Below are 20,376 nucleotides of genomic sequence, written 5' to 3' on the forward strand. Positions count from 1 at the left end.
TTTCTGGTTATTTAGGTGCCGGTAAAAAGAGAGTTTCCTGTACTAGATCCCTTGCTTTCTGTGGTACTATCAACGATCTTGACTTGAATATAGGGGGTATGATTAAGAAGTTTGCAGATGATACTAAAATTGGCTGTGTGGTTGATACTGAAGAAGGAAGCTGTAGACTGCAGGAAGATATCAATAAATTGGTCAGGTCGGCAGAACAGTGACAAATGGAATTCAATCTGGAGAAGTGTGAGGTAATGCATTTGGGGAGGGCTAACAAGGAAAGGGAATGCACATTAAATGGTAGGACACAGTAGAGGAACAAAGGGACCTTGGGGTGCATGTCCACAGATCCCTGAAGGTAGCACATTAAATGGTAGGACACTGAGTAGTGTAGAGGAACAAAGAGACCTTGGAGTGCATGTCCACAGATCCCTGAAGGTAGCAGGCCAAGTAGATAAGGTGGTTAAGAAGGCATACGGAATACTTGCCTTTATTAGCCATGGCATAGAATACAAGAGCGGGGGGGTGGGGGCGGGTGGGGTTATGCTTCAACTGTACAAAACACGAGTTATGCCTCAGCTAGAGTACTGCGTGCAGTTCTGGTCACCACATTACAGGAAAGATGTGATTGCACTAGAGAGGGTACAGAGGAGATTTACAAGGATGTTGCCGGGAGTAGAGAATCTTAGCTATGAGGAAAGACTGGATAGGCTGGGTCTGTTTTCCTTGGAACAGAGGAGGCTGAGGGGAGACCTTATTGAGGTGTATAAAATTATGAGGGGCCTAGATAAAGTGGATAGAAAGGACCTATTTCCCTTAGCAGCGGGGTCAAAAACCAGGGGGCACAGATTTAAAGTAATTGGGGGAAGGTTTAGAGGGGATTTGAGGGGAAATTTCTTCACCCAGATGGTTGTAGGGGTCTGGAACTCACTGCCTGCAAGGGTGGTAGAGGCAGGAACCCTAACCACATTTAAAAAGTACTTGGATGTGCACTTGGCATGCTCTAACCTGCAGGGCTACGGACCAAGAGCTGGGAAGTGGGATTAGACTGGATAGCTCTTTGTTGGCTGGCGTGGACGCGATGGACTGAAATGACCTCCTTCCGTGCTGTAACTTTCTATGATTCTATGGTTGGTGGTCAATCATCACAGCTCTGGGACATTGCTGCAGGAGTTCCTCAGGGCGGTGTCCTAGACCCAACCATCTTCAGCTGCTTCATCAATGACCTTCCCTCCAACATAAGGTCAGAAATGGGGATGTTCGCTGATAACTGCACAGTGTTCAGTGTCATTCGCAACTCCTCAGATAATGAAGCAGTTTATGCCCGCATGCAACAAGAACTGGATGACATTCAGGCTTGGGCTGATAAGTGGCAGATAACATTCGTGCCACGCAAGTGCCAGGCAATGACTATCTCCAACAAGCGAGAGTCTAACCACCGCCCCATGACATTCAATGGCATTACCATCGCCGAATCCCCCAACATCAACATCCTGGGGGTCACTGTTGCCCAGAAATTTAACTAGACCAGCCACATAAATACTGTGGCAACAAGAGCAGGTCAGAGGCTAGGTATCCTGTGGTGAGTGTCTCACCTCCTGACTCCCCAAAGCCTTTCCACCATCTACATGACACAAGTCAGGAGTATTATGGGATACTCTCCACTTGCCTGGATGAGTGCAGCTCCAACAACACTCAAGAAGCTCGACACCATCTAAGACAAAGCAGCCCACTTGATTGGCACCCCATCCACCACCTTAAAAATTCAATCCCTCCACCACCGGCGTACCGTGGCTGCAGTGTGTACCATCTACAAGATGCACTGCAGCAACTCGTCAAGGCTCCTTTGGCAGCACCTCCCAAACCCACGACCTCTACTACCTAGAAGGACAAGGGCAGCAGGCACATGGGAACACCACCACCTCCAAGTTCCCATCCTGACTTGGAAGTGTATCGATGTTCCTTCATCGTCACTGGGTCAAAATCCTGGAACTCCCTCCGTAACAGCACTGTGGGAGTACCTTCACCACACGGACTGCAGCGGTTCAAGAAGGCGGCTCACCACCACCTTCTCAAGGGCAATTAGGGGTGGTCAATAAATGCTGGCCTTGCCAGCGAAACCCACATCCCACAAACGAATAAAAAAAAAAATCTGTCCTTGCCCAGTTGTAAATTCTCCTGCATTTCAATTACACAGTCAGCAGCAAATTGTGCTTGCAAGTGAGTTCCCCACTGAACATTGGTGAAAGCATGGAGTCTGTTCAAGTTTGAACAGCTTGTTGTACAAAATCGTTAGTTTTTTTTTCTTTTCGTTGCTTTTTTTTCACCAGTCAGGCTCTGCAAGGTCTCGCTGAAGCTGTTCCTAAGCTAGAGACGCTTGCAAGGTACGGCCGACTGTTTAGAAGCAAGCAAGCAACAGGGTTTGTTGCCAGATACGGAGCTCAAAATCTCCGTATGTTTCAACATTAGCGCTGGTTTGTCCGGCACTTTTGATGGGACGGCAACAGCTCGGTCCGTCGGTGCCGGATAGCACAAAGTTTCCTGTAAGCGCAGGGGCAGGGAAAGGGGGGGAGGGGAGGAAAGAACAAAAGGGAAGGTCTGTGATAGGATGGAAGGCAGGAGAGATTAAGAGACATTAAGAGATGGTGCAAGGCAAAAGGAGATGGTAATGGGACAAGTTAAGAAACAATAGATGGCTCTATATGGAAGACAGGAGAGACTATGCTGTCATAGTCATTTTCTTAATTTTGAGATTTGGGTTGTTGATTTTAAGTCCACAACACATTACCCCACAGGATCAGTCTTTTTCTCTCATTCTTGTAGGGAAGTTGATCATTCATTTGCCAGGTCCCAACTGAGTCACATGAACAGGAAAGCCTAGCATAGGGTGTCACTGCCCTGGCTCCTCCCAGTGGCATTGGCTTTGTAAAGGGCCGGTGGAGGCAAGTTGGAAGCTCCTGGGCGATTCTGCCAGTCTCCCACTGGAGTTAAGTAATTCCTGAGGAATTTCAACCCCATTATATATTTTTATATTAATTGTTGGGATGTGGGCAGTATTTATTGCTCAACCCCTAGTTCTCCAGAGGGTATTGAGAGTTAATCACATAGCGTGAGACTGGAGTCGCACATGGGCTAGACCGGGTAGGGCTGGCAGGACCCTGCCACACTAGTGATCAGCTGGGTTTTTACAGCAATCTGGCAGTTTTCATGTCTAGAAGACATTATTTAATAGCTGTTACTTTTTTCCACTTTTCTATTGAAATTTTCCACTTTTCTATTGAAATTATTTCAGCGGCAAATAAAAGTTGTCTTTAATCACTTTTGGCTGAGTTCTGTGCCTACAATACAGAATATCAATCTTTTAGAACCAGCCAAATTCATACTAGAAAGTCTAAGCGCTGAAACATCTCATTGAAACTTATAAAATTCTAACAGGACTAGACAGACTAGATACAGGAAGGATGTTCCCGATGGCGGGGGAGTCCAGAACTAGGGGTCACAGTCTAAGGATAAGGGGTAAGCCATTTAGGACTGAGATGAGGAGGAATGTTTTCACCCAGAGAGTGGTGAACCTGTGGAATTCTCTACCACAGAAGGCAGTTGAGGCCAATTCATTAAATATATTCAAGGAGTTAGATATATTTCTTAAGGCTAAAGGGATCAAGGGATATGGGGAGAAAGCAGGGACAGGATACTGAATTTGGATGATCAGCCATGATCCATTAAATGGCGGAACAGGCTCGAGGGGCCAAATGGCCTACTCCTGCTCCTATCTTCTATGTTTTCTATGACACATGCATCATTACGTGGGTAATTAGAAAGTACTGCCAGAAACAAATATGTTTGAGTCTTGATGTTGTCAAGAATGCCACACAAGCAGAGTTCTGGTGAGACATGGATGCTAGCAGTAAAAGAAGATGCTCAAGGGAGAAATGTGCTATAGCATGTCAGCAGTCAAGACATAGACTATTGCATGTGCCCCGAGAGTCAGAGAAACAGACTGAGAACCCTCACTAGAAGAAGCATTTTAAATGTATGAATGCTATAATTTTATGCAGAAACATCCTAAGGATTACAACGTTAAAGCAATTAGTCCGATCTTATTATCCAGTGAGGAATTAAACTTTCATCTAATTGAAGAGATATTATCGACCACAATTTTAATTGCAGAATAGAATTCCCTATTTGTAAACAAGCCAGCCAGTATGGAGTATCTAAGATTGTGGGAGAATCCTCTCCATAACGATTGTTAAAATTACAAAGTTTACAAAGATTAAAAGACTCTGCACTTTTGAAACTCTTCAATCACTATTATAAAGAATGGAAAAATACAGCAGGATGGTCATCATCTGAAGACAATGGGGGAGAAATTTGGTATCGCCCCGTTTGGGGTGCAATTATCGGCCGGGCACAAAGTTTAGCGCTTGGCGCTAATTATTGCCTCCAACTGCAAACCTGGCTTCTATCGCCCTTGGAGGTGATTGGAGCGCTAAATCAGGCGCTACACACCTCTCTAAGGCACTAACGCCAAGGAGCGAGGTGCTACCTCAGAGCGCTGGCGAAGCTTATGTGATGTCAGTCAGCAATGGAACACAGACACACTGGTGCAGGCCAGTTCTTAAAGGGGAGGGTCGATCTTGCTCTCCATCCACACCCTGCTTATTGCAGCTTTGAATCTTGGTCTGGAGAGACCTGTATACCAAATCTACTGGAAAGAACAATGCAGAGGCCCAGGGAAAGAGCTCAGGGTGCAGCCCCCATAGTCTCTTCTAAATCAATGCAAGGCAGATCAAATCAAAATGAACCTGCAAAGTGCTGCTCAGTACCCAAAACTCCTCAACACAGCATTGAATCTCTCCAGAAGTGTCTCTCTCTCATTCAGAATGCATGGTGCAAAAATGCAGTCGACAAAAAAAGGCAGGAAGCGGTCGCCTTTAAATAGCGCTCCCCCAGTCCCTTCCTGACTGCAAAATGCTCCCCTCAACCTGTCGTTGCTAGCGGCAGGCGGTAAGGCAGGGGGCGCCACTCAATATCCGGTCCGGGGCGCTACCGGGGCGTTGCGCGCTCGACTGAGGTCACGATCTGCAGGCGCAGGAGATCGTGACAGTAGTGTTTAGCGCCACCGCAAAATGTCTGGTCGATTTCACGAGCAGCGCAAACATCGCTGTGCCCGGGTGCTAGTTGCTTTGTGCCCCATTAGCGCCATCTTAAGACGCTAACAGGAGGCGCAAACCAATCGAATTTTTCCCCCAGTTTCCCTCCGTTTACTCAATTATTAACCTATCTTTTTCTTTCCGCTGTTGACTAACCAACTGTTTGTTTCTTGCATTTTCTGTGTTTATTTCAGATTCACTGTTTCTTTCAGTGCTTTGCTGAGTCACAGTATCCCCTTCCCCTCTCCTTCAGTATGGCGCACACCCTCGAAGGTAAAAGTTATTTTTCTGACTCTGGAATTGAGCTTTTACAATGGACAAAGCGTAGTTTTCCAGTGCTGCTACACCTCATAAAGGGCACAACAGCCATTTAAAGAGATATAGCCACTCAAAGGTAGGTGGCTACAGGTGGGAAAGGTTTCTGGGTGGAAAAAAAATGGCAGGTAAATATCTGTGGATGGTAAAAAAAATGTTAAGGCAGGAAGGATCAGCACAGATGGTATGACGCAGGACTCATATCCTCCTTTTTTTGGATGGCAAAGTAGAGGTTCAGTGTTCAGTTCATTCGTAACTCCTCAGGTAATGAAGCAGTCCGTGCCCACATGCTGCAAGGCCTGAACAACGTTGGGCTGATAAGTGGCAGATAACATTCGCACCACACAAGTGTCAGGCAATGACCACTTCCAACAAAAGAAAGTCTAACCAACTCCCCTTGACATTCACTGGCATTACCATCGTCGAATCCCCCACCATCAACATCCTGGGGGGGTCACCATTGACCAGAAACTTAACTGGACCAGCCACATAAATACTGTGGCGACAAGAGCAGGTCAGAGGCTGGGTATTCTGCAGCAAGTGTCTCACCTTCTGACTCCCCAAAGCCTTTCCACCATCTACAAGGCATGAATCAGGAGTGTGATGGAATACTTTCCACTTGCCTGGATGAGTGCAGCTCCAACAACACTCAAGAAGCTCGACGCCATCCAAGACAAAGCAGCCCACTTGATTGGCACCCCATCCACCAACTTAAACATTCACTCCCTCCACCACCGGTGTACCATGGCTGCAGTGTGCACTATCTACAAGATGCACTGCAGCAACTCGCCAAGGCTTCTTCGACAGAACCTGTTCTGATGAAGGGTCACAGACCTGAAACGTTAACTCTATTTCTCTTTCCACGGATACTGCCTGACCTGCTGAGTGTTTCCAGCATTTTCTGTTGTTATCTCAGATTTCCAGCATCCGCAGTATTTTGCTATTGTCCCAACACATTAAGAGCCGCCTGAAGCAGACAAGTATTGTCTACAGTCCTAACACGCGCACAGATCTTAGTATCCTCTGCAAATTTGCAGATCGTGCCTCCAGATCATTAATAAAAATAGTAATGAGTAACGGTCCCAACACCGATCCCTGCGGGACACCACTGGTGACCAGTCTCCAAACAGATTCAAATCCAGCTATAACTACTTTTTGCCTATGTCCTGTCAACTAGTTCTCAATCCAGCTCAATATATTACCACTAATACCAGAGGCTTCAATCTTATAGAGAAGCCTCTTTTACGGCACCTTATCAAAAGCTTTTTGGAAGTCTAAGTAGACAATGTCTATTGTGCTTCCCTCATCCACCAACTTAGTAACTTCTTCGAAAAATACAATTAGATTTGTAAGACATGACCTCCTTTTTATGAAGCCATGTTGGGTGTGCCCAGTATGTCCCTCTCTATCCAAGCATTCATATATTGCATCCCTAATGATTCCCTCAAGCATCTTACCCATTACTGATGTCAAACTAATGGGCCTATAGTTAGCTGGTCTTGTTTAACCATAAAAGTTCTCTACATGCTTTGATGCCAAAGTAAACAGATTCCCCCCCCCAACCCCCACACCAAAAAAAACTAGTACAAAAATGGCACAGGAAAAAACAGAAACATTTCCTACTCAAAGCCTCTTCCCCTCTAAGAGCTCCTTTGTGCATAAAACTTCCCTTTAGCCAAGTACACAGCACAATCCTGTCTTAAACAACAGGAAACCATATGAAAATAAATTTAAATGCAAATCTCATAACATAATAATAATGAAACACTAGTACATTGTATGTGACAGCTCGTTAAGCCAGCCAGAAAGTAGTGCACATGACGAATTGACAAGGATCCGTTAAAACAAATCCCAAACAGATTACTCAACACTACATGCCCGTTCCACACATGGATGAACTAAGCTGCCAGCAGGAAATTCCATCCCTATATTGCCAGGGACATGGTCATCACTAACCTGCATTGAAAGTGACTTGCACTTGATGGGTCTACTGTAGAAATAATTTTGTGACTAGACGGAAAGGAAAAATTGTTTGCTGCTCTTTTGTTAGTCTTCTTTCCCCACTGAGTACAAAAGAATATAAAAGGAGAAGGGCCCACAGGCAAACCCATACGTGGTGCCACAGTTAATATTCATGAAAATATGTTGAAAGGAGCTAACCAAGAAAAAAAGTTTTCAAGATTATAAAGGGAGTTAACAAAGCTGATCCAAATAAATTGTTCACTTTGCTGAACATTGTCAGGGGACACAAGTTAAAACTGAGCAAGTAGGAGTAAGGGAAATCATGCAGAGCTTTTTCATTCAAAGTTAATACAGACTTGTGGAATAAATTACCAGGGAAGACTATTGAAACAGAGCATATAAATGGATTCAACAGACAATTAGATATGTTTCTGGAAAAAAACAGATTGAGGGATACCATGAGAAGCTGGGTAGGTGCGGCTGAGAAATAAAAAAGGTTTAATGACCATCTCTTGTTCTTAAAAATTTTAAGTTGGGATTCTTCTCTGCAATCCTGCCCACTGTTAGCCATGGCTCAGGGGTAGCAGTCTCACCTCTGAGTCATTATCACATTGCTGTTTGTGCGCAAATTGGCTGCTGCGTTTCCTACATTACAACACTGAGTACAGTTCAAAAGTGCTTCATTGGTTGTAAAGCGCTTTGGGATATCCTGAGTTGCTATATAAATACAAGACTTTCTTTTTTCTTTTACTGGCCACTTCTTCTCCCACCACATGCAAGTGGCAGCAGGGGTCAAGGTCCAAGAGGATTTCCCTCCTATCTGCCCCATTTCTCGCTACTTACTGGTGCCGCCATGTGAAAGGTGGTGATGGACCCCAGGAAACATGGTAAAGGACCCATGTTCCCCTAGTGGAGAGAGAAGGCCTTGCAGCTGCCTCTTCTCACTCTAAGTTGGGCCAATACATAGTGGACCTAGGCCTTCAGTGGGAGCCTCAATGCCATCTTCGGGGGGGGCATTTTCCCCTTTAAGATCTCTCACTGCCCCTTCTGGTGCTGAAGTAGTGTCCCGGCTGCAGCACGCTAAGATTTTGCATCCTTGCACTAGCAGGCTTCCTCCTGACGGCAGAAATCCTGCTGGGAATCTTTCATGGACACAGGATGAATCCTGACCCTACTTTAGGGTGGGGACAGATTTGGATGGTTGCGTGGAAGCCCTTTCCTGCCCCGTCCCACCGGAACTCTGCCCCGAAGAAGAAAATCTCAGCTTTTATGTTCTAAACATTGGAGTGGGTAAACATCAAAGCAAATGAACTTCCTTGATTTGATATACAAAGCCACATGTTTCTCAGCCCCCCTCTGAATTTCAGAGGAGATAATCCTCCAGTTTATATCACTGTGTTTAGTAAACACGCAGGAGTCACCTTAACCATTCACTTCCTGACACCAGTTTATTTGGCACAGAAACAAATGAATTAATCATGCAGCGAGACTTCATAGACACAGAATTAAAATTTTATCTGCAAGAGTCATTTATTTTTAGGCCATCAGCATATGGAAAGCACATCTGCTCTGCTTAGCATTTCTTATACAATTACTTTTCCCCTGTGATATTAGGTAAGTATGTCTAGAATCCCTGTTGATAATCAGACAGTATAAAACTCCCTTTAGTGACTGAAAATTCAAAGAAAATGATTATGGATTCTGAATCTTGTAATGTCCCAGGAGCTACTTCCTTTGTTTTCCCCTTTCTTATTTCTACTCCTGCTATCCTGACTCATGTTGTGGTATAGTTCCATGGGTGTGAGCTGACCTCCAGTCCATTATCCAATTGGGTCTCTTAAAATGTAAGCTAAATGAATGCTAAAGCGGTTTGACAGTGGAGAACATTATAGCCAAGACAAATATGTCCTTACCCAATGTTCCCACACTCACACTTTCCAGCAGATCACTAGATAAGAGAACAAGAATGGAGGCCGAAAGTGATTTCCACCCCCCACCCCGCCCCTCCCACCTAGCCCAGGATCACCAAGCTCAATTGCAGTTATTCGGCGTGTGGTCAAAAAGACACAGCTTTAATTTGAAGCTTTTAAGTTGAATCAGGGAGGGGAAGTTCCTTATTCCATAAAAAAATTCCAGAGTCTCAAGTTTCACCTACTTACTTTTTGTGTCTTAAATTTCAGTTAACTTTCCTGCCTTTTTTCCGTTCTGATTACTGTCATTTGTCTGCACAGATTCACTTTCCCATCAAAGAACAGGCACGTAAACTGACGAATCGCCCAGGCTTTCACCCAGTAGGTAGCGCATTTGCTGTGGGTCAAAGAGAATGACAAGTTGTCCCAATTCTGTTCCCAGCATGAGTTGCTGGTATGACAGTAAATGTGTATAAGTGGTTGATTAATACAGGCCTGTACACATTTCCTGGCTTATTTCCCAGGATAAAAGTCTGCACAAATCTCCGCTTGTACAGATTACCACCACTGAGACTCCCAGCTAATGACCAAGCTGGGGCCAGATGAAATACTTACAGTTATGTACCAACCAGTGCAGTAGCCAAAAGCCTGTTGACCACACAACATGGATTAAACTTGTTGGCCCCATATTTCCTTGAGGTTCCAACTGGGCTCCTGTTGTAACTCTGGTGGGAGCCTGGCAGAACCTCATTAGAAAAAGGCAGGGACCCAGTTACACAGAGTGCCCACTGACCAGGGTTTCCCAGTCAGCCCTGTAAGGTGCTGAACTTTGGCCCATCACTTACAAGGCCAATGATGGCAAGGAGACAGAGCTGGGATGGAGTCCAAGAAATTGGTTTGGGCCGGCTTTGGGCCTAAAATGGTCAGCGCACTCTGAGCACGCACCAGAAGTGGAAGCCACAGGCACCATCAGCATATTTCCTGAGAGCTGTGGGCGCCTGTTGCACCTCCAGAGGCAGCTCGCTGATGTACTCGCCTCTAATTTGGGCGGGCTGCCTCGCCAGCAGCAGCCCTCAAGTAAGTCCTGAGAAGGGGAAGGAAATGAAAGGGAGGGAGTCAATCACAGGCTGGCAGCAACCCTCAGGAATGCTGTGGAGCCAAGCGGAGAACTATGTTACCCTGGCTCAGAAGAACCCAACATATTACTGGAAGCCAACAGAAATGAGGGGCATTGGCCTCTGCTTGGACGCCTGCGGGTACCAGCTGGTGTGTTCAGGCAAGAGAACCAGTCTGAAGAAAGGTCAATTTTTTAAAATCTCATTAACATATATGAGGGGCTTAAAGCCTGTTTCAGGCAGACACTTGTTAAACCACCTTTACCAATATGGCGGTACCTGTAACTCAGGCGCAGATCAGATGCAGGGCGGTGCACCCCAAAATTGGTCATTTTTGAAAATGGATGCAACAACGACCAATTATTCCCCCTCTGCCTATTATGAATTTGGACATAATCACCGAGCTACACAGTTTTAAACAACAGATTATTCTTAGCTGCTATGTTTAATGAGACAAAACTATTGAGACACACTTCCTCAGATAACTACATAGATAGAATAGACAAATATGTTTTTATAAATATCTGAACAGACTCATAATGGAGTACATAATTTGTCTCTGGAAAGTTAATAATTTCTGTATTGAACAAAGAATTGATAAAATAAATGAGAGATTCATATGCTTTTACACATTTAAAAAAAAGGCGGAACTTTTTACTATCCTCAACTTTTATTTGCTCTCTTGAACGAATTCAATTTAATTTCCTCAATCAGCGAGACACAGTCTGACATGTGTTGGGCAACAAATGGTTGAGTATAGGATTACTTGGCATGGACGAGGCCACACTTATCAAAATTTGGACTGACAGAAATCTTTTTGATAACATTTATTTAAACTACAAATAACAGCAAAATAATTAGAAGTAAAATATAAACAGAATTTAAAATTTTTGCTGGCATACGTACCAACAGAATATAGATGTCTGAAAAGGACTGTTGAATACTGAATCTACACCTCTCCTTGTACTGATGGTGCTCCCACAATTGCGTCAGCTGGGAATCTGCAGGATTTTGACCCAGTGGCAACGAAGGATCAACAGTATGGTGTAGAGTTTCCGCTTTGGTCGCAGTCGGCGATCTGGGCGCAAATTGCGCCCATTTTGAGGAGTGTTTTTTTCCAAAAGTTTCCGCTCAAACACATTTGCATATCGCCGAACGCAAAATCTGTCATGAACCAGCGCAATCGAACAGCATTTTATAACGTAATTTTTTTTTTTTAATTTTGCTTTTAAAATATTCCTTGATATATGTAAGAGTGATAGCTTGGTGCAGTTTGATTAATACAGCTGAAAATGGGTTTATCATAAAAAAGTAAATATTTTTAATCAGTGTCAATACACCACCTGTGAGTAACTTGATTTTAAATGACTGAAAATGACTTTTAGAAAATATACAGAGCCATTTGTTAGTTATATTGGGGTACAGTAGATAGTTTCTTAGTAAATTAAGAAAAATTACATTCAACAGTTTTTAAAACCTGTCAGCCGTGGCTCAATTGGTAGCACTCTCGCCTCCGAGTCAAAAGGTTGTGGATTCAAGTCCCACTCCAGAGATTTGCGCATAAAAAACTAGGCTGACACTCCAGTGCAATACTGAGGGAGTGCTGCACTGTCGGAGGTGCTGTCTTTTGGATGAGACATTAAACACAGGCCCCGTCTGCTCTCCTAGATGGACATAAAAGATCCCAAAGCAATAGTTTGAAGAGGAGCAGGGGAGTTACATAGGGTTACATAGGATATACGGCCAGAAACAGGCCATTTGGCCCTACCAGTCCATGCCAGCGTTTATGCTCCACTCAAGCCTCCTCCTGCCTTTCCTCATCTAAATCTATCAGCGTAACCCTCTATTCCCTTCTCCCTCATATGCTTGGCTAGCCTCCCCTTAAATGCATCTATACTATTCACTTCAACCACTCCCTGTGGTAGCGAGTTCCACATTCTCACCACTCTTTGGGTAAAGAAGTTTCTTCTGAATTCCCTATTGGATTTCTTGGTGACTATCTTATATTGATGGCCTCTAGTTATGCTCTTCCCCACAAGTGGAGACATTCTCTCTGTATCCACTCTATCAAAACCTTTCATCATTTTAAAGACCTCTATTAGATCACCCCTCAGCCTTCTTTTTCAAAAGAAAAAAACCCAGCCTGTTCGTCCCTTCCCGATATGTATACCCTCGCATTTCTGATATCATCCTTGTAAATATTCTCTGCATCCTCTCCAGTGCCTCTATATCCTTTTTATAATATGGCGACCAGGACTGCACACTGTACTCTAAGTGGGGTCTAACCAAGGTTCGATACAGGTTTAGCATAACTTCTCTACTTTTCAATTCTATACCTCTAGAAATAAACCCTAGTGCTTGGTTTACTTTTTTTAATGGCATTGCTAACCTGTGTCGCAACTTTTAGTGATTTGTGTATTTGTACTCTGAGATCCCTTTGTTCCTCTACCCCACCTAGATTCACACCCTCCAAGTAATAAGTGACCTCCCTATTCTTCCTACCAAAAAACCACATTTGTCTGTTGAATTTCATTTGCCAATTATATGCCCATTCTGCAAGTTTATTAATGTCTTCCTGTAATTTGTTGCAGTCCTCAGTATTGACTATGCCCCCCCACAATTTGGTGGCATGCGCAAATTTAGAAATTGTGTTTTTGATTCCAAAGTCTAAATCGTTAATATAAATTATGAACAACAGTGGTCCCAGCACTGATCCTTGTGGAACACCACTACCCACATTCTGCCACTGTAAATAGCTACTCTCTGCCTTCTGTCTTGAAGCCAGCTAGCTATCCGTTAAGCTACTTGTCCCCTGACTCCGCTTTCTCTGACCTTGTTCATCAGTCTATTATGGGGTACCTTATCGAAGGCCATTTGAAAATCCAGATAAATTGCATCTACTACATTACCATTGTCTACTCTCTCTGTTACCTCTTCAAAAAATTCAATGAGGTTGGTCAAGCAAATCTTTCCTTTTTGAAATCCATGCTGACTATTCATTACTATGGTTTTGGTTTCCAGATGTTCTTCTATTTTCTCCTTTAGTAGGGATTCCATTATTTTTCCTACCATCGATGTTAAGCTGACTGGTCTATAATTTCCTGAATATGTTCTAGCTCCCCCCTTAAATATAGGTATTACGTTAGCTATCCGCCAGTCCTCTGGCACTACACCTTTTTCTAACGAATTATTAAATGTGTGTAATAATGCTTCTGCTATCTCTTCCCTAGATTATTTTAAAATGCGTGGATGCAATCCATCTGGACCAGGGGTTTTATCCTCTTTGAGTTTGATTAGTTTATTTAATATATCCCCTCTTTTTATTTTAAATGCACTTATCTCATCATCCAATGTCATGTCCATCTGCTCTATCTCCCTGATAAATACTGAAGCAAAATAATTATTTTATATTTCTGCCATCTCTCTATCGTTACCTATGGTATTATCCAATCTACCCCTTAATGGCACTATTCCCATCCCAACTTTCCTTTTTTATTGATGTGCCTGTAAAATATTTTACTATTTTGTTTTATGTTCCTTGATAATTTAATTTCATAATTCCTCTTTGCCTTCCTAATTGTTTTTTTGACTTCTCTCCTAATCTCTTCGTATTCTCCCTTATCATGCACTTCCCTGTTATCTACGTACTTAATGTGTGCCTCTTTCCTTACTCTCAATTGTCCCCTTATAGCTTTATTCATCCATGGAGTCTCATTAGTGTTTAGTTTGTTCTTTCCTTTTAGTAGAATGTATTGTTCCTGCACACTGTTGAACACCGTTTTAAATGTTTCCCATTGCTGTTCTACATCGTTGTTTGCCAATATTGTTGCCCATTTTATTTTCCTGAGTTCTATTCTCAGCCCCTCAAAATCAGCTTTTCTCCAATCTATTACTTTGGTTTTTGTCATACTTATGTCCTTCTCTATTATCATCTTAAAGTGTATTATGTTATGGTCACTATTGCCTAGATGTTCCCCTACTTTTACTTCTCTTATCTGCTCTGGTTCATTGCAGTCAGAATCGGGGGAATTTATAATGGGGAACAAAGAAATGGCAGACCAACTAAATACATATTTTGGTTCTGTCTTCACAAAGGAGGACACAAATAACCTCCCAGAGATGCCGGGGAACATAGGGTCTGATGAAAGGGTGGAACTGAAAGAAATCAGTATTTGTAGGGAAATGGTGTTAGGAAAATTGATGGGACTGAAGGCCGATAAATCCCCAGGGCCTGATAATCTACATCCCAGGGTACTTAAGGAAGTGGCCCTAGAAATAGTAGATGCATTGCTGGTCATCTTCCAGAACTCGATAGACTCTGGAACGGTACCCATGGATTGGCGGGTAGCTAATGTTACCCCACTATTCAAAAAAGGTGGTAGAGAAAAGGCGGGGAATTATAGACCGGTAAGCTTGATGTCGGTAGTGGGAAAAATGCTAGAGTCCATTATAAAAGATGTAATAGCAGAGCACTTGGATCGAGTGACTGGATCGGACAAAGTCAACATGGATTTACAAAAGGTAAATCATGCTTGACTAAGCTACTGGAATTTTTTGAGGATGTAACTGGTAAAATAGATAAGGGAGAACCAGTGGATGTGGTGTATTTGGGCTTTCAGAAGGCTTTCAGTAAGATCCTGCATAAGAGATTAGCGTGCAAAATTAAGGCACATGGGATTGGGGGCAAGGTATTGACTTGGATAGAGAACTGGTTGGCGGACAGAAAGCAAAGAGTTGGAATAAACGGGTCGTTTTCCGAGCGGCAGGCAGTGACTAGTGGGGTACCACAAGGATCGGTCCTAGGACCCCAGCTGTTCACAATATATATTAATGATCTGGACGAGGGAATTGGATGTAATATCTCCAAATTTGCAGACGACACAAAGCTGGGGGGAAGAGTATGCTGTGAGGAGGATGTCGTGAAACTCCAGCACGATTTGGACAGGTTGGGTGATTGGGCAGAAACATGGCAAATGCACTATAATGTGGATAAATGTGAGGTTATCCACTTTGGTGGCAAAAACAGGAAGGCAGATTATTATTTGAATGGTAATAGATTGGGAGAAGGAGAAGTGCAAAGAGACCTGGGTGTTCTTGTGCACCAGTCGCTGAAGGTAAGCATGCAGGTGCAGCAGGCGGTTAAGAAGGCAAATGGTATGTTGGCCTTCGTAGCAAGAGGGTTCGAGTACAAGAACAAGGATGTCTTGCTGCAGTTGTACAGGGCCTTGGCGAGACCACACCTTGAGTATTGTGTGCAGTTTTGGTCGCCTTACCTGAGGAAGGACGTTCTTGCCATGGAAGGAGTGCAGCGAAGATTCACCAGGCTGATACCTGGGATGGCAGGAATGACGTATGAGGAGAGATTGTGTCGATTGGGCTTATACTCACTGGAGTTTAGAAGATTGAGAGGGGATCTCATCGAAACCTATAAAATTCTGTCAGGCCTGGACAGACTAGATGCAGGAAGGATGTTTCTGATGGCCGGGGAGTCCAGAACCAGGGGTCATAGTCTAAGGATAAGGGGTAAGCCATTTAGGACTGAAATGAGGAGGAATTTCTTCACCCAGAGAGTGGTGAACCTGTGGAATTCTCTGCCACAGAGAGCGGTGGAGGCCAGTTCATTAAGTATATTCAAGAAAGAGTTGGATATATTTCTTAAGGCTAAAGGGATCAAGGGATATGGGGAGAAGGCAGGGACCGGGTACTGAATTTGGATGATCAGCCATGATCTCATTGAATGGCGGAGCAGGCTCGAAGGGCCGAATGGCCTACTCCTGCTCCTATCTTCTATGTATCTATGTATCTATGTATTCCCCATTACTAGATCCAATAGCGAATCTTCCCTTGTTGGGCTTTTACATATTGGGTTAGAAAGGAGTCCTGTATACTTGTAGGAACTCCATTCCCTTATCCCTTTTACCTACCTCTTCTGTCCAATTAATATCAGGGTAGTTGAAATCCCCCATGATTATTATTCTATGTTTTGTTACTCATTTCCCTAATTTGTCTGCATGTTTCTTCCTCCGCCTCCCTTCCACTATTAGGTGGTCTGTAGACTACACCTATTAGTGTGATTGATCCTTTATTATCTTTTATCTCTATCCATATGGATTCTATTTTTGTCTTGCTGATAACTGCATCACTTTTTTCTACTGCCATTATGTTATCCCTAATAAGTACAACTACTCCACCTCCCCTTTTTTCCCTCGCTATCTTTTCTAAATATGTTATCCCCGATGACCTAGCCAATCCCTCAATCAACATCACTCACTTAAACAGATTATCCGGTCATTATCACATTGCTGGCTGTGTGAAAAGTGGCTGCCGCATTTCCTACATTACAACAGTGACTATACTTGAAAAATATTTCAATGGCTGTAAAGCACTTTGGGACGTTCCCAGGTTGTGAAAGGCATCATAAAAATGCAAATCTTTCTTTTTCATTTTCTATTACTGTCCAAAAGAACCAGCTTAATCTGCAGAGCCTCCTCGAAGGCTCATAAATGAACGCAATTAGCAGAAACTCCCAATGATGATTAATTCACCCTGGGGGCGTGGCCAGCTTCTAGCACGATGTTTTTTAAACTAGTGCAAAAGATCGCGAAAACTGGATTTGCGCTTAAAATTACGCAATCTTTTGCGCGGGTTACGTCAATTTTGGGTGAAATGTGCCGAATGTACCAGTGCAACAGAGCGGAAACTCTACCCCCATATGTCCATGTCAAAATGCTGTGTGACTTGGGTAACTTGCAAGTGATGGTGTTCCCATGATCTTGCTGTTCTTGTCTTTCTCAGTAGTAGAGGTCATGGGGTTGGGAGCTGCTGCAGTGCATCCTACAGATAGTACAGACTGCAGTCATAGTTTACTCATGGTGGATGGGCTGGATATTGAATTCAGCAGCAGGAATGCCAAACAAGCCCACTGCTTTGTCCTGGATGGTGTTGAGTTTCTTGAGTGTTATTGGGGCTGCATCCATCAAGGCGAGTGGTGAGTATTCCATTACTCTTCTGACTTCAGTCTTGTGGATAGTGGAAAGGGTTTCAAAGGTCAAGGGGTGAGGCACTCATTGTAGGGTACGCAGTCCTCCACTGTGCTTCTGCAGTCACAGTATTGATGAGGCTAGTTTAGTCAAGTTTGTGATAAATGGTAGCCCCCAGGTTGTTGATAATGGGGAGACTCAGTGGTGTTGGTGTCCTTAAAAGGTCAGGAGGCAGTGGTTGGACTTGTTGGAGATGGTCATTACCTGGCACAAATCTAGGTAACTTGTCAAGCCTGGTTGTTGTCCAGGTCCAGCTGTAAGCTGGTATGGGCTGCTTCATTATCGGAAGGGTTGTGAACAGAGCTGAACATTGTAGAATCTTCTGCAAACACTACCATTCACAGCCTTATGACTGAGGGATGTCATTGACCAAGCAGCTGACAATGGTTGAGCCAAGGACGCTGCCCTGAGCAATGTCCTAGGGGCTGTAATGATTAGGTTCTGACAACCATGACCATCTTCCTGTGTCAAGTATGACCCCAGCCACTGAAGGGTTTTCCCACTAATCTCCAGTGACCCAAGTTTTGCTGGGGTTCTTTGTGTCATACTCGTGTCAAGGTCTGCAACTCTCACCTCTCCTCCGTAACATCGCCCGACTCTACCCTGCCTCAGCTCATCTGCTGCTGAAACCCTCAACCATGCCTTTGTTACCTCTTGTCTTGACTATTGTAGTGTATGTACCTTTAAGGGGGAGAACTACTTTTTACAGCTCCTGTATCCTGTAGTACCGGCAGTGACCACACCTGTATATAGGCCCTGAGTGGCGCTCTGTACAGTCAGTTGCAGTTTGAACCTCATCCAGTAAACACCTGTTGATCGTTCCCTGCAGTCTTTGTCTGCTTATTGAAAGGACACAACATTAAGATACCCGGATCTAACATTGGCGACGAGAAGATTCGAACCTACCTGCAACTCTGCATAAGGAGGTCGAGTCCAGAAGCACGGGAATCGCAGGGGAGGCTGTCGAGAGCCAGGCTTGGCCTTCCAGCCATGGTGGTCCAGCGAAACGGGCTGGCAACAGGTACTGCGCAGACCCTTCCCGGACAGCGGCAGCTAGAGCTGACCGAGCGGCACAGAAAGGGCCGAGCAGCGTCGACGGGGGAGAGAGAGAGAGCAGAGCGCAGCTGGTGTTCGGGACCGAGCAGCGTCAACGGGGGAGGCGAGAGAGAGCAGAGCGCAGCCGGTGTTCAGGGGCCGAGCAGCGTCAACGGGGGAGAGAGGCGCGCAGGAAAACGCGAGGCGCTGCCATTGCCACGAGGACCGCAGAGAACGGCATTGGCAGCAGCTGGTTTAAGGACAAAGTGTGCAGACAGTGTGGAAAAGTAGGACACATAGCAAGAGTCTACAGGTCGGGAAAGAAAACCAGCAGCAAGAAATCTCCACAGGAGAAGTACAAGGTACATAAGGTGACGGAGAGTAGTTCAAACGAACAAAAGAGTGATACAAACTCCGGAAGCAAGGAGCTGGGTTGTCTGAAACTACATAATGTGATCAAAACGGAGGATCACCAAACTATCTGGGTCACGCTCAAGATAGCAGGAGTCCAAGTGAAAATGGAATTGGACACAGGATCAGCCCTAACAGTCATAAACCGAAGGGACTACAAGCGGCTATTCTCACATATACCCTTGAGAGATACAAAGATTGTCTTGAAGACGTACACGGGGCAAAAAGTCTACCCCAAAGGAAAAATAAGGGTGAACGTTCTATATAACGGCAAGGAAACACCAAAAATGGACCTATATGTATTGCCAGATGGAGGACCACCACTACTCGGACGTGAATGGATCCAGAAGATACAGCTAGATTGGCATTCCATACAAGCACTGACTGTAGATGCCAAAAAGGATGACGACGTCACACCTGGACGACTGTCAAAAATGCTAACTGACGCACAAGAAGTGTTCCAGCAGGGACTCAGAACACTAAAAGGCATAACAGTGACGATCAAAATAGAGGAAAATGCAAGTCCAAAGTTTTTTAAGGCCAGACCGGTACCTTATGCGATCCGCCCAGCCGTCGAAGCAGAGCTGGAAGGTTTGGAACGTTCAGGAGTACTGTCCAAAGTGGACTGGAGCGAGTGGGCTACATCGTTCCTGTAATGAAGAGGTCGTTGAGTAATACGCCTGGGGAACCAAAGAAGGTTCGCATCTGTGGGGACTTTAAGGTGACAGTGAACCCAGTCCTTCACACGGTACAATATCCGCTTCTGCGGATTGAAGATATTTTCGCCTCGCTATCTGGAGGGAAACACTTCACTAAGATTGATCTGGCCCAGGCGTACCTGCAAATGGAGGTAAAAGAAGCCTCGAAACAGTACCTCACGATCAACACTCACAAAGGTCTCTACCAATACAACCGGCTGGTGTTCGGGGTAGCATCAGCTCCGGCTATTTGGCAAAGGGCAATGGATCAAGTCCTGCATGGGATTCCAGGGACCCTGTGTTATTTGGACGACATCCTGGTCACAGGCGAAAATGACAGTGATCACCTTGCCAACCTGGAGCAGGTGCTCACTAGATTGAAGGAATATGGGCTCCGAGCTAATCGCCACAAATGCGAGTTTTTCCAGGAACAGATCTCGTATTATGGCCACGTTATTGATAAAGAGGGGTTACATAAGTCCCCTGAAAAGATTGAGGCAGTAGTCAAGGCTCCAGCACCGGAAAATGTGTCACAACTGAGGTCGTTCCTCGGGCTGGTGAACTACTACCATAAGTTCTTGCCGAATTTGTCTACCGTACTACACCCACTGAACACCCTACTGCAAACGGGGGTACCATGGAAGTGGAGTGACGAATATAAATAAGCTTTCTAAAAGAGCAAAGCATTGATCACATCGAAAGAGCTGTTGGCTCATTTCAACCCAGCACTACCAATTTGGTTGGCG

General features: G+C 44.5%; 1 protein-coding gene across 6 annotated transcripts in view; it reads right to left on the bottom strand.

Annotated features, from left to right (window-relative positions):
- The window catches only part of pdzd2 (PDZ domain containing 2), a 569,380-nt gene that overhangs the window by 302,549 nt on the left and 246,455 nt on the right, over nucleotides 1–20,376 (bottom strand). Inside the window, exon 1 of one of the 6 annotated variants that reach the window (XM_085973678.1) lies at nucleotides 9,581–9,671. The exons of the other annotated variants lie outside the window; for them this stretch is intronic. The gene's annotated coding sequence lies outside the window, so the exon portion shown is untranslated. Of the gene's footprint in view, nucleotides 1–9,580; nucleotides 9,672–20,376 lie in introns of those variants that run through there. 6 annotated transcript variants of the gene reach the window in all.

The sequence above is a fragment of the Somniosus microcephalus genome, chromosome 2, assembly GCF_052327205.1.
Source record: "Somniosus microcephalus isolate GS21.2 chromosome 2, FLI_Smic_1.0, whole genome shotgun sequence".
Classification (NCBI taxonomy): domain Eukaryota; kingdom Metazoa; phylum Chordata; class Chondrichthyes; order Squaliformes; family Somniosidae; genus Somniosus; species Somniosus microcephalus.